The sequence below is a fragment of the Artemia sp. Qi Xiang Cuo genome, chromosome 14 (genome assembly GCF_049724085.1).
Source record: "Artemia sp. Qi Xiang Cuo chromosome 14, ASM4972408v1, whole genome shotgun sequence".
NCBI lineage: Eukaryota > Metazoa > Arthropoda > Branchiopoda > Anostraca > Artemiidae > Artemia > Artemia sp. Qi Xiang Cuo.
The window spans coordinates 17,493,347-17,514,130 of NC_142807.1; the positions used below are offsets into that span (position 1 = coordinate 17,493,347).

The following is a 20,784-nucleotide window of genomic DNA, read 5'->3' on the forward strand; positions in this document are numbered from 1 at the left end:
ACCAAGGACTTAAAAAGAATTTTTGAGAATAAGTATATATACCTTCCAAAATAAATGAAGACCATCTTTTTCACAAAATTTAAATACCTTGTTGCTCACTCTTGATAAGAACTTTCCATAAGAAAAATTTTCATGAACCTTAAACCTTGTAAAACTTACACTAGTCAGGTACAGTAAAGACTAAACTTGAGGCCAAGAATCTTATGAGTCTTGAGACTAATATCACAAGTCAAGATTGAAGATCATCTTAAATTGAAGATCTGAACTATGTGTTCTGCTAATCTAATGACCTTCAGCTCACTGACAAATTGTTCCCAGTCAGTTCCAGCCTTTCCTACTTCCTAGGAAGTGCTACAAATGCTCTGCACAGCACAGCAAATCTGCAAAAACTGTTGTGCTCAGTGAAATAATGACTTTATTTTCATTGTAATATACTGATACATAATTATGTTACTCTAACAATATGCTTGGTAAAACACTAATAATGTCACATAAGAGCAAAAATAAGATTTCGTCTTAAAATTCAAATGTAAAATTTTGTGTATAGATGAATGATGTGGCTTCAATTTTTGCATATATGATGCATAAGAGAATGTTAGGAAGTCTCAAGTCTAGCAGCACTGACAAATTGTTCTCGATCAATACTGGCATCTCTCTACTGTCTAGAAAGTTGGGCAAGAAAGTCTAGAATGCTCTGTAGCTCAAAATTTTGAAAAGTTAATGGGCTGATTTGAATAAGGTGGCTTTATGCTCCAACCAATACCATAATTGCAAACGAATACCAGCCCATTGCAAACATAATACTTGAAAATTCAATGAAAAGATATTGAATAAAGGTTGGCTGTCAAAAATCAAAAACATTCTCTTCAAAGGGCAAGTTTACAATAGTCCACAATTATGAAAGTGCATGGAAAACAAAAACCAACTTTGTATAGCAAATTAGCATATTCTTTGAACTTCTATAGAGCTGAAGCCATTCCAACTACCATCATGTCACTGTAAATATAATCATCCATCCCCATTAACATGCACATGAAGTTTCAACTTCAATGTCCTTCAAGAACCTTCAATGCCTTTTCGTGATATTCTAGGATCATTGTTTGATACAATCATTGCTGAGAAAAAAAAAACAATAGGCAAACAAATAAACACAAATCCATGATCATCTTCCTTGGAAAAAAAAGAAATATCAGAATTTCACATTGTTGTAGATTGGGCTTCAAACCCTCTACAACCAATTTTCTGATACCCAACTTTAAAATTACGTCCTTTTTTTGCAAATAAGGCAAATTTTCTAAGACTCAAACCTTTTTTTGGTTAACTTTGAACTTAAAGAATTTACATATTTGGAATCAACATAAAAAGTAAATTCTTTTAATGTAAATGGTGCTATAAAAACTCCATATTTTAGAGTCTTGGACATGATTAGCAGAAGCTGCTCCTTACTTATAGTTCTTTACAAAAACTTTGATACATAAACAATAAACTTAAAACCTAATATTTCTGTGTAAACGTCTATAAAAAAAAACAAGTTTCTGGTAAAGGTTCCCCCAACCTCCTGAAAAATTTGCTAAAGACACTAAAGATGCCCCCCATTCTCCACCTTTTATACTGATAAGGAAATGAATGTAATCTTTTATGCTAAAAAGAGAACATTTTTCTGCAATAAGAAGGGATCTATCACCCTGAAGCACCTATACAAAATTTTGGAATCAAAATATACTTTTTGAGGTATCAGGCAGATCCCCCGCCTGTACAATGACTCATTAACCCTCCTCCATAATAGCTGATGTACAATTATACACCATGTTCTCAAACATCAAGCAACTCAAACTAGTTAAACAAAGCTATCAGATAAACATCTATATTAACTGTTTATTTAGTATGGATTATGTGACTCTTCAGGAACACCACACATCATTACTGTTTCTGAAGCTGGGAGCTTCAATGTATAGTTTTTTAGTATTTCTAAACAAATGTGCACCTTTTGTGCCTCTAAGCACATGAATGTAATATTTTATGCTAGAGAGAAAACATTTTGTTTCTGCAATGGCTGGAAAGCTATGACCCCACAGCACCTATGTTTGGGCTTAGTCTAAATAAAGGGAGATCACAGATTTATTTCTACATGCTCCTCCCCAAACCCTTCTTTATGTTTACCTAAAGGCTTGAAGAAACATACAAAATTTGGACATAACCCAGGATTGTTAGTCAACACTGAGTTCCTCCCCCCTATTGGTGCCAGTGACCACGTCTGAAACTGCCATGCCTTGCTGCTTAGTCAATGGAAAAACAATTGCACTAAACAAACTAAACACCGACTACAGCTTAATCAGGGAGATAATACAGACAGTAGAATGGGACCAAGTGATTGTCAAGGGAGACATTGAGCTAGCCTGGCAAAATTTTAAGAATACTCTGCTCCAAGCTGAGAGGACATGTACTTCATTTTCATTTGCAAAGGCACCAAAAACACTGCCACACCTGAACCAGCCTATTAAAGGGGCTATGAACCATAAGAAGAAGGCTTTTTCAAAATATAAGAAATGCAAATATACACACCACTGGGATCGTTCTGCAAGAGCAAGGAATAAACTGAGGCAACTGACTAGACGTTTCATAGCTGACTATGAAGACAACTTGGCATTAAACATCAAAGATAACCCAAAGAAGTTCTAGAGATACGTATCTGCTAAAGATAAGAGCAGACAAACTATGCCATTCCTGCTCAACCCTGAAGGAAAAAAGCTGGAAGATCTAGAGGACATTGCAAGTTTGCTGAACAACACATTTGCATCCAACTTCTCAGTGGACCCCACTGACAAGCCACCGTCCCCTCCCCCCAGGGTGGTAGAGCACCCAATGCCAAAAATTTATGTCACAATGGACGAGTTTAAGAAAAGGCTGAGTAAACTAGACCCCATCAAAGCTAAAGGTCCAGATGGTATACATCCCAGGTTCTTTAAAGAACTTGCAGATATAGTAGCCGAGCCGCTCTGTTCGCTATTCAAGCTGTCTATTCAGACTAGTATCCTACCTGCAGATCGCTGGACAGTCCTAATTACTCCGATATTCAAGAAAGGGTCTAGAATCCAGCCTGAGAACTGTCGACCTATTAGCCTGACCTCAGTTGTGGCCAAACTTATTGAAGGGATAGTCAATTATGCAATTATAGCGCATATGACCAAGAATGGCTTTCTTTTTGGTAGACCTTATACTAGCTTATGAATCTGTAACTGATCTGCTGTAGCAGGGTTTCCCAGTCGACGTGTTCCTACTGGATCAAGCTAAGGCCTTTGATAAAATGTCTCACCGCCAACAGATAACCAAGTTGTCAGTATATCAGATAAACGATGATGTTGCCCAGTGGATTCACAGCTTCTTATCAAACCGAACCCAAATTGTCGCTGTATATGATGAGAGGTGACCTCATCTACTCCACACCAGTACATGTTAAGAATTGTGTCCACCAAGGGACCAAACTAGGCCAAACACTGTTTAATCTCTACGTAAATGACGCTCCTGAGGTGGTCAAGAATGGCTTGGAACTGTATGCAGACAATTCCAAACTCTTTGGTCCAGCAGCCTCTATAGAAAATTTCTCTTCTCTGCAAGAAGATCTCAACAACCTCTGTCTGTGGGCAACAACTTGGATGCTTGAGTTTAACCCACACAAATGCTAAGTCCTTCATCTTGGTCTAAATAATCCCTGCCATAGTTATCACATGATTGACTCTGCAGATGCCAATATGCCCATTCAGAGTGCCAAGGAAGAGTGTTATCTTGGGGTATTAATTGACAATAAGCATAAATTTCATAGTCATGTTGAAACCAAGTAGCTAAGGCAAACGAGGTCCTTGGTTTCATCAAGTATTCAATGACAAGTCGCCAACCAAGACTTATCAAGAAATTTTACGCTGATCTTGTTTGTCACTATCTTGAGTTTGGCATGTTGGTTGCCAAGCCACACTTTTAAGTGTGACATAGAGATTCTTGAGAAGGTACAGAATAGAGCAACCAAGCTCCCTTTTGCAAAAAAACAAATCTCCAACAACCAACAACTAGAAAAGCTTGACCCACCTACCCTAATGTACCATAGAGAAAGAGGAGATGTCATCCTTGCATTTAAGATGATGACCAGCAACACCATCAAGCCCGTTTTTGATGACAATGAATATACCAGAACACAAGGAAATCCAATAAAACTGCGTTAAAAATTTAGCAGAAAGCACAAGAAGTTCAACTTCTTCACCAATCACATTGTCCCACAGTGGAATTCACTTAGCAAATCTACTGTGTTGGCCAGATCAGTTAATAGCTTCAAGGTTGGGGTTGACTGTGATTGGAGTGGCAAGTCATTGAAGACGCAGTGGGACAAACCAGCATCATGGAGTAAGATCTATTAGATGCCAGCTGCCCCTTTAACCCCCAAGTATGCCCAGCCACCAATACACATAGTGAACCCAACAACAAAAACAAACTGTCCTGTAAATATGAAAATTGTACTGTTGTTATGAACTGTTCTCCTGCATATATGTAAATAGTGATAACCCAACTGTGACATGAAGATTATCAAGTCAACATTACCTCGCAACATCTACAGGTTCTTCAGCCTTAGTCACTAGAAGATGCCATTTAAGATAATTTAAGGTTTAAGGTAATAAAAATGCACTTTTCAAAGCATCAGTTACACCCCCCCCCCCGCCACCCACCTCAGTAGCCCACCTTAATGACAGCTGCTGATGCAAAATTATGCATCACTGTACATAATTTTATCAAACATCAAGTTAATCAACTAAGTTAAATGAAGGATTAAATTGTCTATATTAACCACTTATTCTGTATGGACTAAGTGACTCTTTAGGAATGAATGTACCACTGTATGGCACTTCTGCCTGTGATGCTGGGAAACTTAAAGTACAAGTTTTCAATAATTTTGAATCCACTAACTATCTCAGAATTTTCAAGTATTGTGAAAACAATAAATTGCTGCAGCACAATATTATTTATATATTTGGGTTTCATCTGGCCTCTTTAGGGCAGGGGGATGCAATTGTAATGGCACTATAATTAACTTGGGAAGAGGGCTGACTGGAGAATCCAATGGTATACATTTTTTCCCTATTCAAATTTTGCCCTACAATATTCCTTTACCATATTTTTGCTGTGGATCTCTTTCCAAAGCATCACATTTATAAACCAAAGTAGGTCCTATGTCATCAGAGGTCAGTGCCCTTTGAAGGGGTAAGGGATGGAGGATCATGCTTCAGAAGATAGCAATCTTTAAGGGTTTTTACTTTTAAACATTTTGAAAATAAAAGAGTTGCAATATTCAATTTCCCAATTAACATCATTTCCAAATATGTCATTATAGGTCACATTTGTGACAATACAAATAATATATATAAATATATTTATAATACGTATATAAAATAATCATATAATCAAAATAATAATATTGTAAACATTAGGAATCTCTGTGTTAATAGGCATCTGTACTCTTAACCTTGTGAATAGCATCACATCATTGCAAAAAAATAAGGACAGTTGGAAAAATATATTGTTTATAAATGTAGATAAAAATTGAAAGAACCATGAAAATCTGATTAACAGAAACTTTCTGCAAACTATAAAATAAGACTTTTATTACTAGTGTGTTTACTTTTAGTTATGTGTATACTCCAGGGATATGTGCACAGTAGCAGTGGTGAGAAACAATGACTTCACTTCTGCTATTTAAGAAAACAAACATGGGTTTTTGCAACACCATGAGTAGGCTAATGGTTTTAGGCCTCATAAACTGAAGGGGGGAGGCAAGGCATACAAAAATTGCAATTGCAATAATTTCTTAGTCAATTAAGTACCTTAATAGGTATGTAAAAGCTGGCCTCACCCCCTGCCCAGGCCTAGAAAAGCCACTGGACATCCTATTAAGTTGGCATGACAAAATACAAGAATAGTAATTATATTGCCATCTTCTAAACCTCTTTTCTGAGGAAGACATCATTGAGTGAATAAATCTTTCCAAGGAATGATGAAGGTAAGCATGAATTAATGAAGTAAAAAATAAAAATAAAGGTACTTTAAACGGCAATAGATCTACTTGTAATTGCAAGAACAAAACTAATTTTACATTGTTCTGATTTATAAACTTGAAAGTGTTTACAAAAGCATGCAACAATGACACCAAAGAACTTGTTTGTAAATAACCAAATGACAAACTGCCTTGAGACAACAAAATTAACTTTTTACAATGTAGAAAGAGAAAAATTGTCATGGGTTTTTCAAAATCCTTCTTTGAAAAATGTACTTAGGAATCTTATAACTTACACTTTTGGTCATTCTTCTGTAAGGAACCATATTACATATTATAATTGTAACCATGTCCAGTTGGAAAATGGAAAAAAGCATTCAAAGATGATAAAAGGCATCAGAATACTTATGGATGACATCTTAGCATATGAATTTCCTGTAAAGAACATGACAAAAGGCTTGCTACAGTTCTCAAAAGAGCTAAGAAAACCTGAAACCAATCCAAAAAGATGAATGTGAATTTGCTAAAGATCAGGTCAAATACTTTGGATACATCATTGGTAAAGAGGGAATAAAGCCTGACCCGAAAAAATAAGAGCAATAAAGGATGTGTCAAATCCCAAGTCAAAAGAGGAGATTCAGATGCAACTTGGACAGATGTTACAGTTCATATTTTTTAACCCTGATTGAAGAACACTGGACCTTAAGGTCAATGCATTAAAATATCAGCTGCACATGGAACTCTCCTTGAAGAGTAAAATCTTTGGTTTTGCTTCATGAATGCTAAGCAAGACAGAGCAGCACTATTCACAGATGGAGAGAGCTGTATGCCATACAGTTTGGATACAAACACTTCCACCACTATATGTATGATAGCAAAGTTTTTATTACTACTGATCATTCCCCACTAGAGATTGTCCTGTCATGTCCACTCTATGATATATCCATCCGGCTCCAGCAAATGACAATACAGATTTAACCCTGCAAATTAGAATGCTGATACAGCCCTAGAACAGAAATACGAATACATGAGGCACTGGCATGTCTTCACTTACCTGATATAGACACTCAATTGCAGAACAAAATTGAAGTCTATGTTCACACAGTGATAAAATCCCTACACTGAGTGACTCTATACTTGAGAAAATCTGGAATGAGACATGCCAAGATGCTCAACTAGTAACACTCATGTCCCTTGTACATGATGTCACACCTTCAAAATATCAGTATTGTCAGGTCAAAGTATTGGCCATCTGGGATAAAGAGCACAAACTGAGTACTCATAACAGTCTGCAATTGAAAGGCCAGTGGATCACCATGCCTCACATGCTGAGAACTAATATTATACACCAACTCCATCATGCTTATCTGGGAATAGACAAAACTAAACAGCACACAAGAATGATCATATACTGGCCAAAGATGAATGCATATATAGAGAGGCTTGTCCAGAATTGCTAAATATGTTCAAAGTTTGTTGCCAACAACCACATGGAAATGCTAAAAATCAGCCATTTACCATGACTCCAATGGCAGCACATTGGTATTGACCTATTTCAATATAATTGTGTGCTACTTCATAATCAGTGACTATTACCTTAAATTGCATCAGCAAGATGTGGCCTACCCAGATGCCTTCCACAGGCTATCAGAAATTTCCCCATTGGTTTAGTTGAAGTAGCCCACAAATTTGACCAAGAGTTATGTGAAGAAGAGGTGCCATTTTTGCCAAACTCATCACTGTTTATCAGACCCTATGCCCTGCAGACTCTTTTTTATGTGCAGAAGTTATATCACTCCCATCTGCATCAATGAATATGCCCTGGACCTGCAGTAGCAAGATTATTAGGCCAGTGACACAGCTTGATCTATAGACTTTTAAACTGGACCCTTGGGCTCATCAAGAGAACCTTTACAACCAGTAAGCTATGTCTGGTAAGGAAACTATAAAGCATTAGTCTACCCACATTTAGAGTTTGGCATGTCCCAAATATAAAATGGATGCTAAGACATAAGGGAATCTTCAGCACCTAGCCACCAAGCTCATACCATACCTACAAGAAAAACCTAAAGAAGAGCATCTTAGATCCTAAAATTCAAAACACTGGTATAAAGAAGAAAGAGGGAAGATATCATCATGACTTCCAGGCTGCTTGAACATGTGAATTTAAGTTCAGTTTTCTCTCTATCCCTCCCCATTGCCACCAGGGAACACAAAAAGTTGGAAATATGTTCATCAGAACTTAAATGCTGTTTGCTCTATGCCACTGTGAATACTCTCCCAAATGCCATTCTTCACTGCAAGACTGCCAATTCATTCAAGAAGGGCATTGCTTGGTAAATATTGAGCATTTCATACAATAGCACTACAAATAAAGTAAAAATAAAACTTGATGTAATTTTTATGTAAATTTCTAGGTGGCACTATAATTTAGTTAGGATGAAAGTGAAAACATCATTTGATACTTTTTTCATGCTCTGTCAAAATACAATAATTGCTTCTGATGCAAATTGAATCTTGAGCCCTTAAAGGTATTTTATATGAGTTATGAAAGAGCATATAAAAAGCATCAAATGATGTTTTCACTTTTATCCTAGCTAAATTGTATGGTCCACTGCAGATTTACGAAGAACTTTATTACCCCTACCCCCCTAATATACAAATATATACCCCAAATTGTCAGCAGCAAAGTTGTAAATTGCAAAATTCAGTGCTATTTTTGTTGATGGCATTTGAAAAAACTGAAACAGTAGGAAACTGGTTTGAATTGGGGCCCTTTTCAGGGCTCGAGATGCAATTTGCAACACAAGCAATTATTGTATTATGAGAGAGCATAAAAGAAGCATCAAATGATGTCTTCACTTTCATCCTAGCTAAATTACAGTACCACCTAGAAATTTACTATTTTCTATGCTCTTTCTGAATATAATATCTGCTTTTCTTGCAAATTCAATTTTAAGCCTTTTTTGGACCCTTGAAAATAATAATTTCTTTCTATAATTTTTGGATATAAAAATGAATTAAAACAATTGATTCAAACTTATTTATTTCATTATAAGTCCATTTTGTAAAAGCTGTATAATTTACAAACATTGATTTACCAAGACTAAGTCAAATAAAAAAAAAATCAAACAATTCCACTATGATTTCTTCTGTCACTAGAGGTCATTCCAAAAAGATCTTCAAGCAACACTTCTTAGTCCAAGAAAGAAGCCATTTTTTCAGCCAATGCGTAATGAACTTGTTGAATCTACTTTCTGAAAATACAGCGGCTGCTGATTCAACAGATGCTTTCAAGAGAAGTTTGGACAAAGAATGGCTGCAGCAAGAGTTCCTGTATGACTGGGAAGCTGCTGAGTCCTCAACCTCAAACCCATTGAAGTCATAACAGAGCATTACAAGGCTGAAAATCCTTAATTTTGCTCCAAGCTGTGATTTAAGGTAAGTTATGCCCTGAGGGCATATAAGGATTTTATAGAATGCATTGTTGTAGAAACTTAAAAAAGGGTCCATTCAACTGGAAATTTAAATAGCTAGTGCCCTTTTTAATAGTCAAAAGTGATTGGAAGACAATTAACACCCCTTCCACACCCACCATTTCCACAAACACATCCAATCAAAATTTTGAGATAGCCATTTTGTTCCACATAAGTTAAAGTTCAACAAATTATACCTTTGAGCAGGACACTCCCCCCACAGTCTTCAGGGCAAGGGTTATAAGTTATGCCCTTGGGGCATATGGTATAAGTTTTTATTGAAATCTTTGTTGTAGAAACTTGAAAAAGGGCTCATTTGATTGGAAATTCAAAGGTCTAGTGCCTTCTATAATAGTCAAAAGTGATTTGAGGGCAACTAACCCCCCTCTCACATCCAAATTTTCCCCAAAAACATCCAATCAAAATTTTAGATACCCATTTTGTTCAGCATAGTTGATTTCCAGATAGAAATTATGTTTTTGGGTTGGACACTCCCCCACAGCCCTCAGGGCAAGGGTTATAAGTTATGCCCTGGGGGCATATAAGGTTTTTATAGAACACATTGTTGTAGAAACTTCAAAAAGGGCTCATTCAATTGGAAATTGAAAGGGCTAGTGCCTTTTCAATAGTCAAAAGTGATTGAAGGGCAACTAACCCCCCTTTCATGCCCAGCATTTCTCTAAACACAACTAACACCCCTTCCACACCCACCATTTCCCCAAACACATCCAATCAAAATTTTTGAGATAGCCATTTTGTTCAGCATAGTTGATTTCCTGATAGAAATTATATTTTTGAGGGCACTCCCCCACAGCCTTCAGGGTAAGGGTTGTAAGTTGTGCCCTGGGGGGCATATAAAGTTTTTATAGAAGGCACTGTTGTAGAAACTTCAAAAAAGGCTCATTTGATTAGAAATTCAAAGGGCTAGTGCCCTTTTTAACAGTTGAAAGTGATTGGAGGGCAATTAACCCCCCTCTCATGCCCACCTTTTCCCCAAACACATCCAATCAAAATTTTGAGATAGCTATTTTATTCAACATAGTCTTGAGTTCTGGAAATTAGGTTTTTGAGGATGACAACCCCCCCCCCCCCACAGCCCTCAGGACAAGGGTTGTAAGTTATGCCCTGAGGGCATATAAGGATTTTATAGGATGCATTGTTGTAGAAACTTAAAAAAGGGCTCATTCAATTGGAAATTGAAATGGCTAGTGCCCTTTTTAATAGTCAAAAGTGATTGGAAGACAATTAACACCCCTTGCCTACCTTTCATGCCTACCTTTTCCCCAAACACATCCAATCAAAATTTTTATATAGCCATTTTATTCAACGTAGTTGAAAGTTTTGGAAATTAGGTCTTTAAGGATGACAACCCCCTCCCCCACACAGCCCTCAGGGCAAGGGTTGTAAGCAATGCCCTGGGGGCATATAAGGTTTTTATAGAAAGCAATGTTGTAAAAACATCAAAAAGGGCTCATTCAATTGGAAATTGAAAGGGCTAGTGCCCTTTTAATAGTGAAAAGTGATTGAAGGGCAGCTAACCCCCTCTCATGCCCACCATTTCCCTAAACACATCCAATCAAAATTTTGCAATATCCATTTTGTTCAATGTAGTTGAAAGTTCTGGAAATTTTGTCTTTTAGAATGATAACCCCCTCAGAGCCCTCACTGCAAGGGTTGTGAGTTGTGCCCTGGGGGCACATAAGGTTTATATAAAAAGTTGTTGTAGAAATTTCAAAAAGGGATCATTTGTTTTGAAATTGCCTTTTTTAATAGTCAAAAGTGAGTGGAGAGTAACTGACCCCTCTCTCATGCCCACCATTTCCCCAAACACATTCAATCAAAGTTTAGAGATAGCCATTTTGTTCAAGAGTGCAGGAAATTAAGTCTTTGAGGATGACATACCCCCTCCACAGCCCCCAGCACAAAGGTTGTAAGTTATGCCCTGGGGGCTTATAAGGTTTCTATAGATAGAGTTGTTGTAAAAAATTCAAAAGGGGCTCATTCAATTGGAAATTGAGAGGGCTAGTGCCCTTTTTAATAGTCGAAAGTGATTGGAGGGTAACTAGCCACCCTCTCATGTACATCATTCCCCTAAACATATCTAATCAAAATTTTCAGATAGTCATTTTGTTCAATGTAGTAGAAAGTTCTGGAAATTAGGTCTTTGAGGATAAACCCCCCCCCCCCCCCAGCATTCAGGGCAAGGGTTATAAGTTATGCCCTGGGGCATAACTTAATGTTAATATTATTTGATTTATTAAAGTTATAAAAGTAAAAACATTTATATTATTTTTATTTATATTCTTTTATAACTTTAATAAAACAAACAATATTAACATTTTGATTACTAAATATTAGTATATGTGTATTAAACTGACAATGCACATTCATTTGTATTTTTTTCAGTAAAATGCAAATTATGTTGTGGCCTTGAGAAGGCATAGGGGTTTTAGCCCAACTTATGTTACTTTCTGCTCATTTTGAGTTTGACTTGGTTATTTATTGTAATTTCTGTTTTTTTTGGGGTTTTGTTTATTTATTGATGCTGATTTGCAGTAGTTTCATGCTTGGTAGATTATTTGAATTTAATTTTTGCTCATTTTTTGTTTAGTAGAGTTCTTTACTTTTCTTTAAAAAACTTATTTTGTGGAAAAAGTTGTTTTTAATTAATGTAAAAACTATCAAAGCCAACAGATGAGACATGGTGGATAGAAAAAATTGTTTTGAATTTTTGTATCCAACTGAATTGTGATAAATCAATGCTTGTTGATTATATAACTTTAATAAAATAGATTTTGTATAAATAGTAGGTTTGAAACCAATGTTTTAACTCTTTTTAAACAAAACAAAAAAAACATAGAAAGAAATTATCATTTTCAAGGGTTCAAAAAAATCTTAAAACTAATTTGCAGAAAAGTGATTGGTAAATTTTTTGCTGTTCATATTATTGACTTATGAATAAAGTAAACATACAACACAATGCCTTTTTTTAAGCTCTTACCAAATATAATAATCATTTTTGTCAGAAATGAATTTTGGTCAATATCTACCAAATCATATTATTGAGTTAGGAATAAAGTGAATACACCGTTCGATGCCTTTTTTTTATGCTGATTACAAATATAATAAGCATTTCTATCAGAAATGAATTACAGCCCCCCCCTATATCGGCAATACCTAACCTAACCTGACCTACCCTAACCCGTATGGGCCATAACTAGGGGGGGGGGGGCTGAAACTCATTTATATTATAATTGAGGATTAAAATCAAAATACGCAATAAAAAATGACACTAAGGTTGTATTACATTTTTTCATAACTAAATAATATGATTTTGTAGATATTGACCTGAATTTTATCCCCACCTTTATATATATACCATTTCAGGGTAGCCTACATATTTGCATATTAGGGGGGGTGGGGTGGGGGGAAAGTTTAAACTTACCTCTTATTTACATCAGAAATAAAATTTACCCCCTCCCCCCTAATGTGCAAATATATAGCCTAGGCTACCCTGAACTGGTGGGCCCTATATATAAGGGTGGGGGTAAAATACATTTTTGACACAAATAATTTTTATGTTTGGAAAGAGCATAAAAAAGGCATTGAGTATTATGTTTAGTTTATTCATAAGTCAATAAGATGAACAGTGAAAAATTTACCAAGTGATTACTATATTTAGAAAAAATGGAATCTAATGGTATATTCATTTTATTTGTAGGTCAATTACATGAACTGCTCTCATGATGGACACCCACCATATGGCTAATATGGGAGTAAAGTTCATTTGTGATGCAAATGGATGTTAGCCTATATTTAGATTGAGGAATGCAATTCTAGGTAGGCTATATAGGCCTATTTGCACATTAGGGGGGGGGGTATATATTCTGTGAATAGGCCTATATAGATCCTAAAAAATTCATGAATTTCTTAGAAAAGCTGGAAAAAACAAGGAAAGAAGTGAAGATAAAGGCTCTCCCCCTGCAAAATGTGTTAGCTAGGATTATTCTGCATATTATGGAGTAAGAATTGTTTTCTTAATATGTTTCCTTATGTTCAGCTGGACTCCTACGCTTTAAATACTGGTTAGCCAGTTGGCTAATTTCAAGATTTGTATATATATACGCTGTCAAATTAGCCATCTGGTGGTATCCTCTCTCATGAATGGCCAAATGCAGAATGAAAGCTACCAAACCTTGATGAAGTCACACACCCAGCGAGACTCTCTGCAAGAGATTCAGCATCACCTCTTGTCACTGGCCAATGCTATTTATTTAACTAAAAACAAAATTTCTTCTTCTTCTATTTAACAGCAGGCGGGCTTTTCAGTAAAACTATTTAGCACTTTTCCTTCTGCTTCACTCTGTGGGCTACAGAGCTACTGGCTTGATTGCCTCATATTTATTAGATATATTCAGATATCTTTCAGCAGATCTTTTGACTCTAGGAGTTCAAATATAAGATGATAGATGTCGATTTCTATGCTCTGTGTACAGGTATAGTTGGCTAGGCTCTTGGCTGATAGTGGGATTTTGTGGTGTTTGAAGTATTTTAACAGTTTAGAAAGCAAGGTATGTTGTGCAGACGTCAGCATATTACATTCAAATAGGCAATGGTCAATTGTTTCATTATTCATATTACAATGCCTGCAAAGAGGCGACAGGGGAATTGAACCGCTTGAATTAGAAAGCTTAAATGAGAATGCAAGGAAATTTAGTCCATTTGTTCCAGAACAAATTCTATGATAAATTTTAGAAAGATACTTATTGGGAAAGGGGGAAAGGATAGGATTAGTCTTATTAAAATTAATATCTGATAGTCTCCATCGGTAAATATCTCTAATTGGGATTGGTATCCCACTTGGCTGGTCAATATTTATAGCATTTTTTGCTATTTCATCAACCTGATGATTACCACTTATGCCAGAGTGGCTAGGAATGTACTGAAAGTAAGTGTTTATGCCACTTGAAGCAAGATTATCAATAATACTGAGACAATGATAAGTGTCAATATCCAACTTATATTGAGGAGCTGAGGCCAGCAACTCAAGGCTTGATAAAGAGTCGGAATAGATGATAATATTATTCAATTTTTCAATGAAAGATTGGTTTTGCTTAAGGTGTTCTAATGCCATGATTATGGCATTTAACTCAGCAGAAATTATAGATAAATTATTAAATAATCTCTCGCCCATTGCAATTTTCAGGTGATGAAGGAAAACACCACTTGCAACCTTCTCATTCATTTTTGACCCATCAACAAACATTTGGAAGTGATTTTTATAGGTAATTGTATTAAGTTCTGCAAATTTTTTCTGAACAAAAGCAATGGGGGTTAAATCTTTATTCCATTTTGAAAATTCAGTATTTATTATGGGAAATGACCAATTCCATGGAGGGGATTGGGGGAAAGTAGGTGCAATAGACTTTGCTGGTACAGGGAACTTCTTTTGAATATTGGCATACTCATCTGCAATACCTCTATACATGGCTGGATTTCTTAACCAATTATGTAATGTGTGTGAGCTATTTGATTCAATTTTTGTAAGATTTTTTATCAAGAGAAAGCTACGTCTCTCCCTTATTGTTGTTAATCCACTCTCCATAAGCAGAAACTTGGTGCTTGTGGGTTTCCTAAGACCAAATATGAGACGTATTATATCATTTTGTGTTGTTTCAATTTTTTGCATCTGGGTCTTTGCACATGCACCATATACAATGAGCCCATAATCAATATGGGGTCTTATATGTGATTTATAAAACTGGAGTAAGGTTTTCTCCTTACAACCCCAGGGTGTGGAAAGAAGTCTTTTTAGTATATTTGCTTTTCTATAACATTTTTTTATTGTGTTTGAAATGTGGAGGTGGAAATTAAGTTTTTGGTCAAGCATGAGACCTAGGTAATTAATATTATTATCTTCTGGAATGGTTGTTTTATTTAGAGTTAGTTTTGCATTAACATGGTTTCGCTTCCTGTGAAATTGGATTATTTTTGACTTGGTGGGTGCAATGGGTAAATCTGAATGTTGAGAGAATTTTTCAAACTGGAAAAGTGACTTTTGCAGATTTGACTGTGCTATCTGAAAGGTGTTGCCAGATGACCATAGCACCAGATCATCAGCATATTGTAGATTCGTGTGGGGTAAGTTCATGCCCCAGAGACATAGGGCAAATAGGAGGCAACTGAGGACTGCTCCCTGAGGTAGGCCTTTGGATATTGTCTTTTGGGGTGAAGAGGCTGAACCAACACAGACAATGAAACTTCGCACTTCTATGAAGGATTTAATAAAGGATACTAGCTTAGGAGGTACTCCAAGGTTTGCAAGTTTATTTAAAAGGATTTGGTGGTTCACATTGTCATATGCTCCTTCAAAATCAAGGAAAGCTGCCACTAGGATATTATTTTTTGAGAAAGATTCATTTATTGCATTTGTTAGCAAAATGAAAGCATCTGTTGAGGAGTGGTATTTCCTGAATCCAGTTTGAGTGTGTGGGATCATGTTATTTTTCTCAACAAACCAGAGGAGTCTGTGATAAATCATTTTCTCCATTATTTTCCCCATCACAGGTGTAATCATTATGGGCCTATAAGACTCAGGGTTATCTTTTGGTTTATTTTTCTTTAGGATTGGTAGGAGGGACGAACATTTCCATATATTGGGGAACCTAGAGGATGCCCAAGCGTGATTATAACAATTTAGCAGTTCTTGTTTGTATGAAGGTGTGAGATTCTTTATCAATGTAGGGTGTATATTGTCATAGCTGCTGCTAGTTTTGGACCTAATATGATGTATTGCATTATTCAATTCCTGGATTGAAAATGGATTAGTTATGTACTCGGATCCTGGGCGTGGTTGGTAACTAGGGTTCATAGGAATTGTGGACAGATTGTCATAGACAAAATATTACTTGACTGTTTTATTTCTTCTTCTTCTTCTTCTTCTTCAATTATAGGCTTCGGATGAATCCATTTAACCTTTTTCGTATTGTATGATTATGTCAGGGGTGTCCTGGGAAATCAAATATAGAGATTAGACTATTATTATTCAATAATAGGCTTTATACATCATTGATGAAACCACCTATATTTAGGCAGTTAAAGACAGCTTTGAACAATTCAGTATCATCAGTTGAAGAGTGTCTCCTTTGTGTTAGTTGGTCAATATTAGGGGTTAGCTTGAGGCGCTTGAATATAGCAGATAAAGTTAGCCATTCTTTTTTAGGGTTGAGAGTTGCCACAGGGCAACCAAAAAGAACATGGTTGATGGTCTCATCATAGGTTTGACATAGGCGGCAAAGAGGGCTCATTACTGTTGGAATGGTTGTGTTTTGATAGTGATAAGTTTGGCTGTTAAGGCCAGTAGCATTTGATCGTATTCTGTGGTACATCTTTGAGTCTTTCCGGGATGTAAATGGAGAAAGGTTTGGTGGACATTGGTTTGCTAGGTAAATTTTTAGGCGCCAATGGTTTACATCTCTTACTGGGATAGGTCTTCCAGAAATTATTTCAAGCTGAAGGGCAGATTTAGCTATTTCATCTGCCTTGTGGTTCCCTTTTATACCCATGTGACTTGGGATGTATTGGAATTTTGTGGATATACCTTGTTTAAGTAGTTGGTTCAATAGTACAAGAGTGGTGGAGGTATCATTGTCTGGGTAATCTGAATGTTCTGGTGATATTGAGGCAAGGGCTGATTTTGAGTCTGAATAAATTATAAGCGGGGTGTTTCTTGGGGGGTTTGGCATCTTTATAATGGTTTCCAATGCAATGTTGATGGCAGCTATTTCAGCTGTCATGATACTCACATCATTTTGGAGCCTTTCAGCAGCTGCTATACCTAAAGATGGGAAGTGGACTCCACAAACAGTCCTAGAATCTGTTTTTGAGCCATCCACAAAAATTGGGAGGGGGTAGATATATCTCTGAGACTCAAATTCATGAAATAATGATTTTACATAGGCAAGGGACAGGTCGATTTTAATAGCTGGCGCAAACAAAAGGTTCACTTCTGGGTCGAGGTTAGCCCAGGAAGGTATCCGGGGGTATATATGAAATAAAGAAGATGAAGGTGTGGGGTAGGTCATTTGGGTGGTTGCAAAGTCCCGTGCAAGGCCCCTAAAAGCTCCAGGGTTTCTGAGTCAGTCATGTAATCTATGGGAACTGTTACCTTAAATTTTTGTAAAGTAGCGGGCAAGTAGGATGTTTCTACGCATGGTAATAGAGGTGAGGCCACTTTCACTGAGGAGGAAGTTGGTTTTGGTGTGATTCCTGAGGCCAAGTATAGTACGGATCATAGTATTCTGGACGGTCTCCAGACTGCATAGTAGGGTATTTGAGCATGAGCCATATACAAATAGTCCATAATCAATTTGAGATCTAATATAAGTCTTATAGAAATTTATTAGAGTTTTTTCATGGCAACCCCAAGGCGTATTGAGTAGCCTTTGTAAGACACGCATTTTCCTGAGGCATTTTATTCTCACATTTTCAATGTGGAGCCTGAAGGTTAGTTTTTGGTCTAGAGTGAGGCCAAGATATTTGGTGTGTTGTTGCTCTTGGATGACAACACCATTTAGGGTTAGTAGGGCAGATTGGGGATTTCTCCTGTTATGAAACTGTACTATAGCTGATTTTGATGGGGCGGTGGGTATGCATGAATTGTTGGAGAAACATTCAAAGGCATAAAGTGACTTTTGTAACTTGGATTGGGCTAGTTCAAAATTATTTGAGGTAGACCATAGGACTATATCATCTGCAAACTGAATATTTGTTTGGGGTAGGTTGAGATCCCATAAATATAGTGAAAACAGGAGACAGCTGAGGACAGCACCTGGGGGAAGGCCTTTGGAGACAGACTTTTTGGAAGTGATGTAGGAATTTACTTGGAGAACAAAAGAGCATTCAGATAGGTAACTTTTAAAGAAATTCACTACAGGTATTGGAAAACCCATTTTTGATAATTTTAGCAGTAGGAGTGGATGTTGGATATTATCATATGCATTTTGGAAGTCCAAGAAGGCTGCAACTAGGATTTGGTTGCCTTTCAGACACTCAGATATGGCGTTGGTTAGGCAAACAAATGCATCAATGGAAGAATGATATTTCCTAAATGCTGTTTGGGTATGTGGGATGAGGTGGTTCGACTCAGCAAACCAATACAATCGGGAGTGGATTATCTTCTCATATAATTTTCCCAGAACTGGGGTAATCATAATGGGTGTGAAGGAGTTGGGGTCCTCTTTGGGTTTATTTTGTTTTAATATGGGGATGATGAGTGATGTTTTCCAAGCAGATGGGAAGAAGGAGTTGCTCCAGGCATTGTTGAAGAGAGATAAGAGTACTTTTTAAACTCTATTGGAAGGTGTTGGAGCAAAGATGGATGGATCTGGTCGTGGCTGCAAGTTGTTTTGGGTTTGATTGAATTGATTGCTTTATTCAGCTCAATCATTGTAAAATCTTGGAGTAGATACTGGGACCCAGGCAAGTCAAAATGGGGTGTTAGGCTGATCTGATGTGGATTATGAGAGGTGTTTTTGAATTTCTTCTCATAAAAATCTGCTAAAAATTTAGCCTTTTCTTCATTGGTTTCCAGCTGCTGACCATTTAGAGTTAGCTGGTAATGGAAGGGGTTCTGTGTGGAGAATTTGCCACACATCTTGTCTAGGAATTTATGAATCTTTGACTCTTGCGTTTTGTGGGACACAGATAAGAGAAAGTTTTTGCAAGCCTATTCTTTTGCAAGTTTAATTGTTCTCTTAAGTTTTGCCTCTGCTTGTAGCTTTGCAATATATTTTTCAGTGGATGGATTTCTCTTGAAGGATCTGATGGCATTCCTTTTATTGTGCCAAGCCTCTTGGCAAGAGGCTGTCCACCATGGCTTAGGGGGTTTGTTAATCTTCAGTGTTTTAGGGCATTGGGACTGAGGTATGGTAAGTTTTGCAGCATCAAGAAGTAGTGATGTGAGATTTTTGGAGAGTTGGTTTGGGTCAGTGGAGAGTGAAGAGTAGTCATGGTTTGAGAGAATGTGGGAGAAGTTTGGCCAGTCTGCTTTTTGCCACACATAGTGGGAAATGAAATGGTCAATGATGGCTGGGTCACCAATTTTTGTGCATATGGCAAAATGGTCAATCAGGAGGTTGTCTATTCTGTTGACAGTAGTTTTATTTATTAGACTTGATGAAACTAATTGAAGATCAATAGTTGAATAACTCCCACTTCTTTTGCTGAAGTAGGTATTTAGGTGTCTAGGAGTCGCTAGTACTATATTTGTAAAATTGGTGAGGAATTACTCTATTTATTTTACAGCATTATTTTTAGGTGAAGAACCCCAGATAGAACTATGGGCATTGAAGTCCCCAACAACCACTAGATTTGAATTTGAGAAATTATTAGAAATGAAATTGAAAAAATCATGTCCATTGTTATTGCCATTTGGATTATATAAATTAATAACAGTGACCTCCATGTTTGCCAGCCACAACTTTACACCAATTGCATCAATGTCATGACCGAAATCAGGGAGGCTTATACCACAGAATTTGAGGTGAGATCGTACAAGGATGGCAACTCCACCACCAATTCTATTGGAAGATCTGTCTTTTCTTAGGATATCATAACCAGGAATTTTTAGATTAACTGATGAGTTTAAATGGGTTTCTTGGAGGCATAGTATGTCTATGTTGTGTGAAGAAGTATACTTAAGCAGGTCAGTGATTTTATAGTCATTTAATGATCTCACATTCCATTGCAAAATTGAGGTGGATAGAGGTAACTGAGGGTTAGCCATTGATAGATAGATTTAGTTTATTGAGTATAGTTCTGAAATTGGTGTTGGCTGCGTCCTTAAGATTTTTTGGGAAGTAGGTATTAGCCATCTCTTCTAGAATTGAGGATTTTTGATCTTCTGTGAGGGATGTTCTGGAGAGTGAGTTGTAGTTGAATATGTAAAGGCATAATTGGGGAAGGAGAGGTGGATGTTCTTATTATATTTCCTTGTTCGATTTTGATTATGGGGATTTTTCATTTGTAATTAGATAATATTATTTTTTGTGGTATCTATATGGTAGGGGGGGAAAGTCACTGGTATTAAGTAAATTACCGTGGGTGTGTTGTGGTGGCTTTGTATAGGGGTTAGCTATTGGTGTTTGGCGAGGGTGTGGTTGGTTCAGAGACTTAGGTTGTATCTGAAGTGTATACCATGAGTTTAATTTTTGCAAACTGAAATGGGATATTTTCTTTTTCGGACAACCTGAGAGCCATTGATCTTGCCTTGTA

General features: G+C 36.7%; 1 protein-coding gene across 2 annotated transcripts in view; it reads right to left on the reverse strand.

The window, feature by feature from the left end:
• The window catches only part of Neos (nuclear receptor coactivator protein neosin), a 59,593-nt gene that overhangs the window by 37,749 nt on the left and 1,060 nt on the right, over nt 1-20,784 (reverse strand). Inside the window, exon 1 of one of the 2 annotated variants that reach the window (XM_089100391.1) lies at nt 160-344. The exons of the other annotated variant lie outside the window; for it this stretch is intronic. The gene's annotated coding sequence lies outside the window, so the exon portion shown is untranslated. Of the gene's footprint in view, nt 1-159; nt 345-20,784 lie in introns of those variants that run through there. 2 annotated transcript variants of the gene reach the window in all.